The sequence below is a fragment of the Chiloscyllium punctatum genome, chromosome 52 (assembly GCF_047496795.1).
Source record: "Chiloscyllium punctatum isolate Juve2018m chromosome 52, sChiPun1.3, whole genome shotgun sequence".
Lineage (NCBI taxonomy): Eukaryota > Metazoa > Chordata > Chondrichthyes > Orectolobiformes > Hemiscylliidae > Chiloscyllium > Chiloscyllium punctatum.
In genome coordinates, this window is record NC_092790.1 from 15266675 (window position 1) to 15280875 (window position 14201).

The 14201-nt window shown below is 41.7% G+C and overlaps 1 protein-coding gene and 1 long non-coding RNA gene across 5 annotated transcripts in view; both read right to left on the minus strand.

Annotated features, from left to right (window-relative positions):
* LOC140470724 (histone H2B 1/2-like) overlaps window positions 1–14201 on the minus strand; it is a 698799-nt gene that overhangs the window by 627387 nt on the left and 57211 nt on the right. The window lies entirely within an intron of this gene.
* The window catches only part of LOC140470914 (uncharacterized), a 34715-nt gene continuing 26265 nt past the window's right edge, over window positions 5752–14201 (minus strand). Inside the window, exon 3 of the long non-coding RNA XR_011956788.1 lies at window positions 5752–6616. This is a non-coding gene — a long non-coding RNA (uncharacterized lncRNA). The remainder of the gene's footprint in view (window positions 6617–14201) is intronic.

Genomic DNA, 14201 nt, shown 5'->3' on the forward strand with positions numbered 1-14201 from the left:
TCCTAGTCTTGTGAAATTGGTTCTGGCTATGTAGAAACAGTGTCAGAGGGTTGAGAAGAATGGAAACCAACATTTCGTTCCGTGCGGATCAGCTATCTTAAATTAATTTAGTCCCATTTGCCTACGTTTGGCCCGTATCCCTCTAAACCCTTCTTATTCATCCTGATGCCTTTTAAATGTTGGAATTTTACCAGCCTCCACCACTTCTACTGGCAGCTCAGTCCAAAGACGTACCACCCTCCGTGAAAATGTCACCCCTTAGGTTCCTTTTAAATTTTTCCCCTTTCACTCTCAATCAATGCCCCTTCAGTTTTGGACCTCCTCTACCCTGGGAAAAAGACGGTACAAACGTTGAGCAGCCAGACACAAAATGCAAAAGGAATAAAATGTCGACTCCCTCCCTGTGTGTGTGTGTCGGGGGGTGGTGGGGTTGGGGGTGGGGGCAGGGGTGGTGGAGATGGTGGATTTCGGCTCCTGCCATTTTTTTCCTGCTATTGGCATTTGGACATTTAAAAACTGTCGGTAACACCAGCGTCTTCAATCGCATATTGTGCATATTCACCGGTGTCAGTGAAATCCTACGCATGCTCCTCATTCTCCACTGAAACATCCAGCGACCTTCTTTCCATGCACCAATGTAATACCGGAAGGAATCTGATTCTCCTGCCAGTCAGAGACACCGGGAACTGCAGAACACTGGTACGTGGGACTAATTTACTCTGAGACAATAATCAGCATGGACACGTTGGACTGAGAGGTCTGTTTCTGTGCTGAGTGACTCTGTAACTGAAGCATTGATTCTTTGTTGTGCAAAAATCAGATGAATTCATCTTTGAACATATTCAATGACGTCCTAACTTCAGGAAGACATCCCCACTTCTGAACTCAATTCCTCTTGTTAATATACCACTTGTCTTGCTTTTGTTTGCTCCACTTGTCCTTGCTGCTCCTCTCTGTCAATGAAGATTGAGTTTCACCCTGAACTACAACTTCCTTCCTTTGTACAAACACCTGTGAATACCGCACTCTCTTTTCTCACCCCCTTTTCCATTTCTTTTTATAATTCTGGGATTCAATTGTTAACTTGCAGGAACTGAAAGGAAAGCGAGTGAATCCAGGTAGGGGACAGACTCTGGGGAAGTGGTCCAGGTCTGTGTCTTAATTGGCAAACACATGGCAATTGCAATTTTACAATGTGATATTATAGCCTTTGCTGTGGAAAAAGAAGAGAGTAGAAATTAGGTGTTGTTTAAATGATGATACATTCGGATGTGGAGAAAGTGAGGGCTGCAGGTCAAAGTCAAAAAGTGTCATTCTGCAAAAGTACTGCAGGACAGGCAGCATCTGAGGAGCAAGAGAGTTGATGTTTTGAGCAGGAGCACTTCATCAGGAATGACGTGTGGATGTAAAAAAGGCTGTAAAAAAGTTAAAAGTCACACAACACCAGGTTATAGTCCAACGGGTTCAATTGGAAGCACACTAGCTTTCAGAGCGCCGCTCCTTCATCAGGTAGTTGAGTTTAAAGCGGAGTTCAGTTAATTTTTGAACAACAAAGAATCAATGCTTCTGGGGGGAAGGCAAGAAAATGGTTTTACTAAATGAATATTTTGCATCAGTATTTACTGTGGAAAAGGATATGGAATATATAGACTGTAGGGAAATAGATGGTGACATCTTGCAAAATGTCCAGATTACAGAGGAGGAAGTGCTGGATGTATGGAAATGGTTAAAAGTGGATAAATCCCCAGGACCACCCGAGAACTCTGTAGGAAGCTAGAGAAGTGATTGCTGGGCCTCTTGCTAAGATATTTGTATCATCAATAGTCGCAGGATATTTGCCGGAAGAATGGAGGTTGGCAAACGTTTTAAGAAAGGTGGTAAAGACAAGCCAGGGAATCCTGAGAGACAGGACGTACATGTATTTGGAAAGGCAAGGACTGATTCAGGATAGTCAACATGGCTTTGTGCGTGGGAAATCATGTCTCACAAACTTGATTGAGTTTTTTGAAGAAGTAACAAAGATTGATGAGGGCAGAGCAGTAGATGTGATCTGTATGGACTTCAGTAAGGCGTTCGACAAGGTTCCCCATGGGAGACTGATGAGCAAGGTTAGATCTCATGGAATACAGGGAGAACTAGCCATTTGGATATAGAACTGGCTCAAAAATAGAAGACAGAGGGTGGTGGTGGATGGTGGTTTTTCAGACTGTAGGCCTGTGACCAGTGGAGTGCCACAAAGATCGATGATGGGCCCTCGACTTTTTATCATTTACATAAATGATTTGGATACGAGCATAAGAGGTGCAGTTAGTACGTTTGGAGATGACATCAAAATTGGAGGTGTAGTGGACAGCGAAGAGGGTTCCCTCACATTACAACAGGATCTGGACCAGATGGGCCAATGGCCTGAGAAGTAGCAGATGGAGCTTAATTCAGATAAATGCGAGGTGCTGCATTTTGGGAAAGCAAATCTTAGCAGGACTTATATACTTAATGGTAAGTTCCTAGGGAGTGTTGCTGAACAAAGAGACCTTGGAGTGCAGGTTCATAGCTCCTTGAAAGTGGAGTCACAGGTAGATAGGATAGCGAAGAAGGCGCTTGGTATGCTTTCCTTTTTTGGTCAGAGCATTGAGTACAGGAGGTGTGAGATCATGTTGCGGCTGTACAGGACATTGGTTAGGCCACTGTTGGAATATTGCGTGCAATCTGGTCTCCTTCTTATTGGAAAGATGTTTTGAAACTTTTGAAAGGGTTCAGAAATGATTTAGAAGGATGTTGCCAGGGTTGGAGGATCTGAGGTACAGGGAGAGGCTGAACAGGCTGGGGCTGTTTTCCCTGGAGCGTCGGAGGCTGAGGAGTGACCTTATAGAGATTTACAAAATTATGAGGGGCATGGATAGGATAAATAGACAAAGTCTTTTCCCTGGGGTCGGGGAGTCCAGAACTAGAGGGCATAGGTTTAGGGTGAGAGGGGAAAGATATAAAAGAGACCTAAGGGCCAACTTTTTCACGCAGAGGATGGTACGTATATGGAATGGGCTGCCAGAGGAAGTGGTGGAGGCTGGTACAATTGCAACATTTAAGAGGCATTTGGATGGGTATATGAATAGGAAGGGTGTGGAGGGAAATGGGCAGGGTTTGGAGGGATATGGGCAGGGTGTTGGCAGGTGGGACTAGATTGGGATATCTGGTAAGCATGGAGAGGTTGTGCTGAAGGGTCTGTTTCCATGCTGTACATCTCTATGACTCAGTACAGAACAGTTACAGAGTCACACAGCACAGAAATAGACCTTTCAGTCCAACGTGTCCATGATGACTATATTCTCAGACTAAACTCTTCCTACTTACCAGTGTTTGGCCCATATCCCTCCAAACTGTTCTTGTACTTATCCAGATGTTTTTTAAATGTTGTAACTGTATCTATATCCACCACATCATCTGGACATTCATTCCATGACAAATCACTCTTTCTATAAAAATAAAGAACTGGTGCTCCTCATATCTTTTAAAAAATTTTTCTTCTTGCACCTTCAAAATTTGCTCCCTAATCTTGAAACCTCCAACCTAGGAAAAGGACACCCACTGTTAACCTTATCAATACCCCTCGTGAGTTTATAATCCTCCATAAGGTCACCTTGCAACCTCCTATGCTCCAGTGAAATAAAGTGCCAGCCTATTCACCTAAATGTAGGTATATTCATATGTAACTATGATCCGTTCAATGCTGGTGCAGGCCCAAAAAACCAAATGGCCTCCACCTGCTCCCATTTCTCATACTCTGTGTCCAGAACAGCAAGATACCATAGGACAGCGGAGCAGAAATTCGGACTTTCAGCCCATCAGGTTTGCTCTACTATTCAATCATAGCTGACATGTTTCTCAACCCCATTCTCCCCATAACCATCGATCCCTTTGACACTCAAGAACCTGTCAACCTCAGTCTTAAATATACTCAGTGACCTGGCCTCCACAGCCTCTTGTGGCAATGAATTCCATCCATTCACCGCTCTCTGGCTGAAGAAGATTCTCCTCATATCCGTTCTAAAAGGTCTTCCTTATACTCTAAGGCTTTGGTCTCGGGTCCCAGTCTCTCCTACCTATGGAAACATCTTCCCTATATCCACTCTATCAAGGCCGTTTTTTTTTATTCTGCAAGTTTCAATTAGATCCCTCCCGAATGTGGACCTCTTAATAAACATGAACCAGACCCCTCAGGATTAGGTACAGCAGGGATTAGGTTCAGCAAAGTGAGAATGGAGGGAATGTGTGGGTTATGGAGATTTTCAGCTTTCAGGGAATGCGAGAGGAAAAGAAAGTTTGATTATAAATTAGAATTGATCAGATGGGCTGATGGCCAGAGGAGTGGCAGATGGAGTTTCATTTAGATAAATATAAGGTTATGCATTTTGGTAAGGCAAATCAGGGCAGTTAATGGGGAATGTCACAGAACAAAGCAACATTGCAGTGCAGCTTCATTGTTCCTTGAAAGTGGAGTCGCGGTTAGACAGAATAGTGGAGAAGGCGTTTGGTATGCTTGCCTTTATTGGACAGTGTATTCAGTACAGGAGGTGGAAGGTCATGTTGCGGTTGTACAGGACATTGTTGGGCCACTTTTGGAGTACTGCATTCAGTTCTGGTCTCGCTGCTGCAGGAAAGATGTTGCAAAACATTGAAAGGGTTCAACAAAAGATGTACAAGGCTGTTGCCAGCATTGGAAACTTTAAGCTGTAGGGAAGAGGCTGAATAGGCTAGGAGTGTTTTCCTTGGAGCATCAATGGCTGAGGGGTGAACTTATTGAAGTTCATAATGGGCCACCTTATTGAAGTTCATAAGGGGCAGGTGAAATAACCAAGATCAGGGTAGCAGAGTCCAAAACTAGAAGGCATAGGTTTGAGGTGTGAGTAAAAAATTTAAAAGGAATGTGAGGGTGGTGCATGTATGGAATGAGCTGCCAGAGGATGTGGTGGAGACTGATACAATACGTTTTAAAAGACATCTGGATGAGTACAGGAGCAGGAAGGGATTAGAGGGATTTGGGCCAAATGCTGGCAAATGGGACTATCTGGTTGGCGTGGATGAGTTGGACGAAATGTGCTGTCTGACTCTAATTGTCTTTGGTGAAAGAAGTGTCATTGTGAACATTGGACTTTCAGAGAAGCTTTCAAAAATGCTTTGCTCTTACTGGGAACAGAAGAAGTTGCAGCGAAATCTTTCGTTTGTGAGACAGCAATTGAGTTGTGAGTAGATCTGGGATTTTTGTGAAAAGTGGGAATTCATTGCACTATAGGGATGAAGTGTTTTAAGGTTTACCGACAGTAAGTGAAATGTTAGGTGGGTATTTGTTTTAAACTGCTCATTTGTTTCAGCCTCTGACATTGTATTTTCAATGCTGTGCATCAGTAACTGGTATCGTTAGAAGCATTATGATTTTCAATACTGCAGGTACTGCATTGTTTCATCAGCATTGTAAAGTTTACAGGCAGCAGTGGGAGACATGGGCTGTATTCACTAGAAATGATTTAAACAGTTAGGTAACACAAAAAGGGGAGGGCAAGTTGGGACTTGTCTTTCAATTTGCAGACGGTAGGAGGTTCTGGGTGCTGTGACCCAGAGCAAACACAACTGCGGTAAATCATAGAAGCATGACAGTGTGGGATCAGGCCATTCAGCCCATCAAGTCCACACTGACCCTTACGAAGAACATGCCAATCTGAGCCAACGCCACCTTCTCCTACCCTATCCGGTTGAGTGAGACTGGACTAGGAGATATTGGCCTCAAGTTTAGGGGGAATAGATTTAGGATAGAGATGGAGAAGAACTGCTTTTCCCAAACAGCAGTGAATCTATGGAATTCTCTACCCAAGGAAGCAATGGAGGCAGCTTCATTAAGTATATTCAAGACACAGTTGGAAGGGTTTTTTGCATGGTAGGGGAATTAAGGGTAGTCAGGATAATGAAGATAGGAGGAGGTAAGATTATGGATAGATCAGCCATGATCTTACTGAATGGCTGAGCAGGCTCAACAGTCCAAATGGCTTCCTCCTGCTTTGAGAACTTCGATTATTAGCATTTCCCATGACTAACCCACCTAACCTGCACATCCCTGGACAGTATGGCAATTTAGTATGGCCAATCCAAATCAAGGCAGGTGAGCAAGTAGTAATGTGGGAAATAAATGTCAGAGAACAACAGACAGGAACAAGGAGAATAAATGTACTCGCAATCAAAGCTGGACTCAAAAATCACAAAAATTGGACTAAAAGCTGTGGTGGCTAAACGTGTACTGCATCGTAACAAAAGTCAATGAATTGGACTGCACACATTAAAGGAAATTATGATCTGAGACTCCTTACTGAGACATGGCTTCAGGATAACAAGGATTGAATCATGAATATCAAGGGGGTATGTGGCATTCAAGTCAAATGGGAAGCTAAGTTAAGGGAGAGGGTTGATACTGCTAATCAAAGCACTGATGACATGGTAGCCTGGTGTCAGCCCAGATTTCAAGTTCTGTTTTCTCTGTCCTCCGTTGATCTCCCTGTGCCCACAGAGTAAGATGTTGTCTATTCTCAGCTCTGCTGGATTTCTGCTGAAACTTTGACCCCCGTTACACCTCCTGGAAGAATAAAACAGTAAATCAGTCAACCAAGACCCAACCCGCGATCTCCCAGCCTGGCAACCATCGATGGAATTCATTGCCACAAGAGGCTGTGGAGGCCAGGTCACTGAGTACATTTACTGTGCCCAGCCTGGCACAGTGTCATCATAGCAGGGAATGAAACAAGAAAAATTAAACAGAATAAATGCACAATTGGTGCTTGTGGTTAATATTTGCTCATTAGAAAGTAAACCAGAAATCAGGGTCTCTTATAGTGCCCTCTTTCCCTTACATCTAAATATTCGTACCTTGCTCTGACTTTAAATATTGCTTTAAGTGAACAGAAATAAAGCATCTATTATCAAATAGATACAGATGTACAACACAGAAATAAACTTCTCAATCCAACACATCCATACTGACAAGATATCCGATGCAAATCAAGTTCCATTTGCCAGCATTTGGCCCATATCCCTCCTATTCATTTACTCATCCAGATACTGTTGTAATTGTATCAGCCTCCACCACTTCCTCTGGCAGATCATTTCATGCACGCACCATCCTCTGCATGAAAGATTTGACCCTTAGGTCCCTTCTAAATCTTTCCCCTGACACCCTAAACTGATGCCCTCTGGATTTCACCCCCCCGCCCCCCCCCCCCCCACACACACACACACACACACACACACACAGGGGAAAAGAGCTTTCCTATTTATCCTATCCATGCCCTCATGATTTTATAAACCCCTACAAGGTCACCCCTCAGCCTCCACTCCAGGGAAAACAGCACCAGCATATTCAGCCTCTCCCTGTAGGTCAAATCCTTGTAAATCTTCTGAATTGAATTGAAGTTATTGTCATGTGTACCGAGGCACAGTGAAAAGCTGTTGTGCGAGCAATACAAGCAGATCTCATAGTTAAACAGCATAGATAAGTAAATAATATCTAAACAGCAGCAAAACAAAAACACAGGTAGAGGCGAATGCTTAGAGTTTGAGTCCATTCAATATTCTGACAACAATAGAGTAGAAACTGTTTCGCAACCGACTGGTGCGTGCATTCAGGCTTCTGTACCTTCTCCCCATTGGTAGAGGTTGTAGAAAAGCATTGCCAGGGTGGGATGGATCTTCGAGAATGCTGGTGGCTTTTCTTTGACAGCAGGCCTGGTAGATGGATTCCATAGATGGGAGGTTGGCTTTTGTGATTGTCCAGGCAGAGTTCACCACTCTCTGTAACCGTCTCCGATCTTGGCAAGGGTATTTGCCATCATGCCAAATTTTCTCAGCTTTATTCTTTTCTGAACACTTTCAAGTTTTACAACATTTTTCCTATGTTAGAGCAGGGAGACCAGGATCAAATGCACTGACCAATAAAGACAAGCATACCAAACACCACCTTCACTATTTTGTTTACCTGTGACTCCACTTTCAAGGTACTAAGACTGTATGGTTGTGAATGATAACATTTATTGGAAATGGGGTGATATGAATTGAGATTGGAGAGAGATAAAAAAAATTGTTTAGCGGTATTTCACCCTTGCTTTGAAAAGTCCTCTCTGGAAATTGAGCTTAATGTGTGTCTAGTTCAGATCACTTTGTGACAGTGGAAAGTCTATTCTTCAGTCTGACTGCGATAACATACCTGCTGTTTGTTAGAAGGAACTGATCACACTTGGCTTCGTCCCAAGGGGATGTTACATTGTTTTGGTCCTTCAAGTAATTGTCTGGAGGAAGAGAGAAGAGACATCTCCTGCAAATCAACTTTAGGTGAGTTTGGCAGTATCAAACCTTTCAATATAACATTCATTTTATAATCATTAGGCTGTGTTTCTTTTAAGTCAGCAATTCAAACAGAACTGCAGGTCTGACTCAATTTTGGCCAGAGTTGCTCTTTGTCTGGTGATTGTAACAAAAGAAATCTATACCAAATCACTGAGAAACAGATACTAACCAACACCACTACAGCTTCACAATGCAAGTGCATGTTTGGATAGGAGAGTTTACTTATCTATCCATACCTGTTAGTTCCTGCTCGGTGAATGTGTGAGTACAGTCTTCAACATGTACCTGTTAGTTTCTGGTCTGTGAATATCTGAGTGTAGTTATCAAACTGTACCTGTCAGTATAAGCTGTGCGAATGTATGAGTGAAAGTAGTTATTAATCTGAGCCTGTCACTCTCTGGTCAATATATTTTGATATTGCAGAGACTGATAACTACACTAATGTATTCTCATCACATAAACTGACAGGTATAGATGGATAACTGAACTCATATCCACATAGTAGAAACTGGCAGGAACTGGTTGATAAATACATTTTATACATTTTAAATAAATAGAATCAGTCCCTATGTGTTTCTCTGATGGGGATGTGCAAGTTCTGTTATCAATCTATACCTGTCAGTTTATGTGATGAGAATACATGAGTGTAGTTATCAATCTGTAGTCCCTATCAGTCTCTGCTATATATTGGAGATTGTAGTTATCGACCTGAATCTGTCAGTTTCAGCTGTGAGAACAGGAGTGTCACTATCAGTATCTCCCTGCCAATTTCTGCTGTATGAATATTAAATGCAGTCATCAATTTGCACTTATCAGTTTCTTCTGTGTGAATGTAGATATTGACCTCTACCTGTCAGTTTTAGCTATATCAATATGTGAGTGCAATTATCAAACAATACCTGTCAGGTTTTGCTATTTGACTCCAGAATGTCATTGTCAATCTGTTTCTACTATACTAATACTATTCTGTCCCTGTCAGATTCTTCCCTGTCAATGTGAATACAGTTATTGATCAGTACCCATCACATTCTGCTCTGTGAATATTAATGTATTAATCAAATTGTAGCTGTCAGTTTCAGTGATGTGAATGTGGGAATACAGTTATCATTCTCTACCTGTCAATTTCTTCTTTGTCAAAGTGAGAGTGTAATTGTCAATCTGTACCTTTCAGACTCTGCAGTGTGAATACGTAAGTATAGTTGTCAATCTGTACCTGCCAAGTTTCTACTTGGTGAATATGCTTGTGTAATTGCCAATCCCTGCCAGTGTCTGCTATGTGAATGTGTGAGCTGAGTTTTCATCTGTCACTGTCAGTTTCTGCTTTGTGAATGTGAAATTTTAGTTGTCGACCTTTCCCTGTCAGGCTCTGGAATGTCAGTGTTTGAGTGTATTTATTAATCTTTTCCTCTCAGGTTGTGTGACTGCAGTTATCAGCCTGTACCTCTCAGATTCTGCTAAATTAACATGAGTTTAGTTATCCAATTCAGTTGATCTGATTTATTACTGTCACATGTACAGAGATACAATGAAAAGTATTGTTTTGTGTGCTTTACAGGCAGATCAAAGTGCATTAGGGCAGTAGAACAGAATCTGGAATAAAGTGTTAAAGCTACAGAGAAGGTGCATAGAGTGTGATTAACATTAAAATGTGGGAGGTCCATTCAAAAGTCTAATCACAGCGGAGAATTGGTTCTTGAATCTGTAGGATGGTGTACTTAACCTTCTGACAGATGAGGGTGGAGGAGAGCATAACTGGAGTTGGATGGTCTTTGATTATGCTGGTTGCTTTCCTGAGACAGGAGAAGTGTGAATGGAGACTTTGGATGGATGGTTGGTTTCTGTGATGGACTGGGCCGTGTTCACAACTCTCTGGAGTTTGTGGTGGTCTTGGGCAGCACAGTAGCCATACCACACTGTGACAAATCCAGATAGGATGTTTTCTATGGTTAATCCATAAAAACTTGGAAGAGTCTTTATGGACATGGTGAAATCTGCTTGGTGACTGTATTTGGGAAACTGTCAATCTAAACTGCCAGTTTCTTCTATGTGAATGAGAGAATTTAGTATTTAACAGTCCCTGTCAGTTTTCCCTTTGTGAATAGTTAGTTAAGTTTAGTTAAGAATCCTTCCCAATCAGGCTTTAATGTGAATCTGAGTGAATTTATCAATGTTTGTCTAACAGCTTTTCTTCTGTGAAGATGTGAATGTAGTTATCAATTGTTGCTGGCAGTTTCTGCTCAGAGTATGAAAATGTAGTTAATCTCTAAACAAAAACCAAACCTACCACAGATGCTGTAACACAGAAACAGAAATTGCTTGAACAGCTCAGCAGCTCTAACTGTGTTTGTGGACAGAAATCAGAATTAAAATTTCTGAGCCAGTAACCCTTCCTCACAAATGATAGTAGATAGGAAAATATTCACTGTTATGCAGAAGATAGGTTGGATGGAAGGGTAAGGAGTAAATAACAGGTCCAAAGAGAGAGAAGAACAGTTGGATAGACAAAGGAGTAGGTAACTGTCAGATTGGGAGGGCGAGTAGCTATTAATAGGGACTGTTACTGGCTAACAATTGGTGGTGTAGAATAGCAGACTATGTGTTAACAAGGGTGTTTGGGGTTTCAGGTAATGACTTGGGAGAACTCTGGCCTTAAAGTTGTTGAACTCAGTATTGAGTCCAGAAGGCTGTAGAGTTCCCAAGCAGAAAATGAGGTACTATTCTTCTAGCTTGCACTGAGCTTTGCTGGAGTACTGCAAAAAGCCTGAGACAGAGATGTTGGTCAGGGAACAGGATGGTGTGTTGAAGTGGCAGGCAACTGGAAGCTCAGGGTCTTTTTCTGGACAGAATGTTGGCGTTCTGCAAAGTGGGCACCCAATCTTTACTCAGTTTCCCCAACATAGACGAGACCACATTGTGTGCATTTTCCTAGCTCCCATCGGTTGAGGAACAGTCACTAGACCAAAAATGTTAACTCTGATTTCTCTGCACAAATGCTGCCAGGCCTGTGGATTTTCCATCAAATTTTGTATTGTTATTAATCTCTACCTGTCAGTTTCTGCTCTGTGAATATGTAACTGTTGTTATCAAAGTGTACATGTCAGTTTACGTGATTTGAAATTGGGAGCATAATCAATCAGTTTTTGCTTTGTGAATATGAGAGTGTAGTTATCAATCTTTCTCTGAAATTTACTGCCACCTGCAACTGAGTTATTTAGCAATCTGTTCTTGTCAGATTCTGCTCTGTGCATTTGAAAGTGCAGTTATTAATGTCTATCTGTCAGCTTCTTGTTCATATTTGCGCAAATTCATTTATCATACCGTACTTGTCAGATTTTGCATTGGGAATGTGTTAGTCTAGATTTCAACCGATATCTATCGTGTGAGTGAGTGAGAGAGAGATTATAGTTCTCTCCCTCTCAGTTATTGCAAAGTGAATATGAGAGAGCAGATATAAATCTATGACTGTCAGTTTTGGTTGTGTCCAGATGAGAGTTTAGGACATGATCTTTACATGTCAGTTCCTATTGTGTGACTGTGAGAGTAAAGTTCTCAATGAGTTCCAGTCACTTTCTACTCTTATATATCAAAGCTGCTCTGGCAGCGAATAATATTCCACGAGTCCAATGATGTCCATGAATATATTGTTGATTGTCAGAAAAAACTCATTTGGTTAAATAATGTCCTTGAAGGAAGGAATCTGCCATCCTTACCTTGTCTGGCCTACATGTGATTCCAGATCCACAGCAATGTGGTTGACTCATAAGTACTGCATGGGTTGTTTGGATGGGCAATAAATGCTGGCCTAGCCAGTGATACCCCCATCCAATGAATGAAGTAGAAAAAAAAAATTCTCTATGGCTGTGATTCAATCTGTGATAGCAGTTTTTAGTGTTGAGATTGGGCCTTAAACTCTTTGCACTTTGTGACTTATGACACAATCACAAAATTGGTACCACCATTCAGCTCATTGTGTCTGCATTGAGACATACTATTCTTTATCTGTTTTCCATACAGTTTCCACTAATTGTCAGGATTCTGAACTTCATCTACTCACTGCCAGTGTCTTGAAGTAAATGCCAATTTGAGATTAGTTCTGAAGTTATCTGCCTTTGAATGCCTGAAGTGCCAGTTTTGCTGTATGCAACAGTGACAAGTAGAGTATATGGATGCCATTCTCTTTCGACATTCAGTTGTGTTTTTTTCAGTCGGGGTGTAGGATAAACCTGTTCAATAGTCACTAAACCTGTGATTAAGGAATTAATGTTGGTTCAATACTTTTCTTTGCCAGGAATTAGAATTTTATTGTATTCAATCTTCGTTTTTTTTTACATTTTGTGTGTGCAGTAGTCTTTGTCAGTTGCTGCTGGGCACTGCAATAATGTAACATCTAATACTAAGATCTTCTGAAGCACTTAATAATTTGGTCAGTCAATTTATAACTGTCCATATCTGGAAGTAATTGTGGGCCTAAATTGCATTTTGCTCCCTTTCACCATCAACTGGCTGAGTGTGAGTGAGTTTTCTGTTGTGCTGTCAATCTGCATTACAGGTGGTACTGGTTTATGTCCAACCGACATTGCCTGTATGTCTCCTTGTGTTTCCAGGTCTGCATGTCATGATCTGATACACTTTGAAGTATGTTTAATGCCTTATAAATCAGTGCTTCGTACGTTGAGAAAGCGTGGAAATGCTTCTACATTACTCTGGTTCCCAACCAGAATGCAAGTGTATGTTGTGTGTGTTCATCAGCACCAGGCTGAGAGTGAGAATGTAATTTATTCAGTCTCGGATACTAGATATCAACGTGCTCCTTATTCGTGGTTATTGTATTTCACAGTGCTTCTGTGTCATCTAAATTAAAACATGTCACCTGTTGTAACTGTTAGAGTACTTCATTGTTCAAACTTCTGCTACTTGACAGGTATTATCCATTGCCACTGGAGTCAGCTCCTATGAGTGAAAGTGGATGTGGTTGTACAATCTGGCACTGAAAACACAGTTTTTTTTGTGAACCTCTATAAGGGCACCCCTCAGCTTCCGACGCTCCAAGGAAAACAGCCCCAGCCTGTTCAACCTCTCCCTATAGCTCAAATCCTCCAACCCTTGTAACATCCTTGTAAATCTTGTCTGAACCCTTTCAAGTTTCAAAACATCTTTCTGATAGGAAGGAGACCAGAATTGGATGCAATATTCCAACAGTGGTCTGACCAATGTCCTGGACAGCCACAACATGACTTCCCAACTCTTGTACTCAATTCTCTGACCAATAAAGGAAAACATACCAAACACCTTCTCTATCCTATCTATCTGCGACTCCACTTTCAAGGAACTGTGAACCTGCACTCTAAGGTCTTTTTGTTCACCAACACTCCCTAGGACCTTACCATTAAGTGTACAAGTCCTGCTAATATTTGCTTTCCCAAAATGCAGTACCTTGCATTTATCTGAATTCAACTCCATCAGCCACTTCTCGGCCATTGGCCTATCTGATCAAGATCTTGTTTTAATCTGAGGTAACCTTCTTCACGGTCCACTACACCTCCAATTTTGGTGTCATCTGCAAACTTACTAACTGTACCTCTTACACTCGTATCCAAATCATTTATATAAATTACAAAAAGTAGAGGACCTAGCACCGATCCTTGTGACACTCCACTGGTCACAGGCCTCCAGTCTTAAAAACAACCCTCCACCATCACCCTCTGTCTTCTATCTTTGAGCCAGTTCTGTATTCAAATGGCTAGTTCACCCTGTATTCTGAGATCTAATCTTGCTAACCTGCCTACCATGGGGAACCTTGTCAAACGCCTTACTGAACTCCA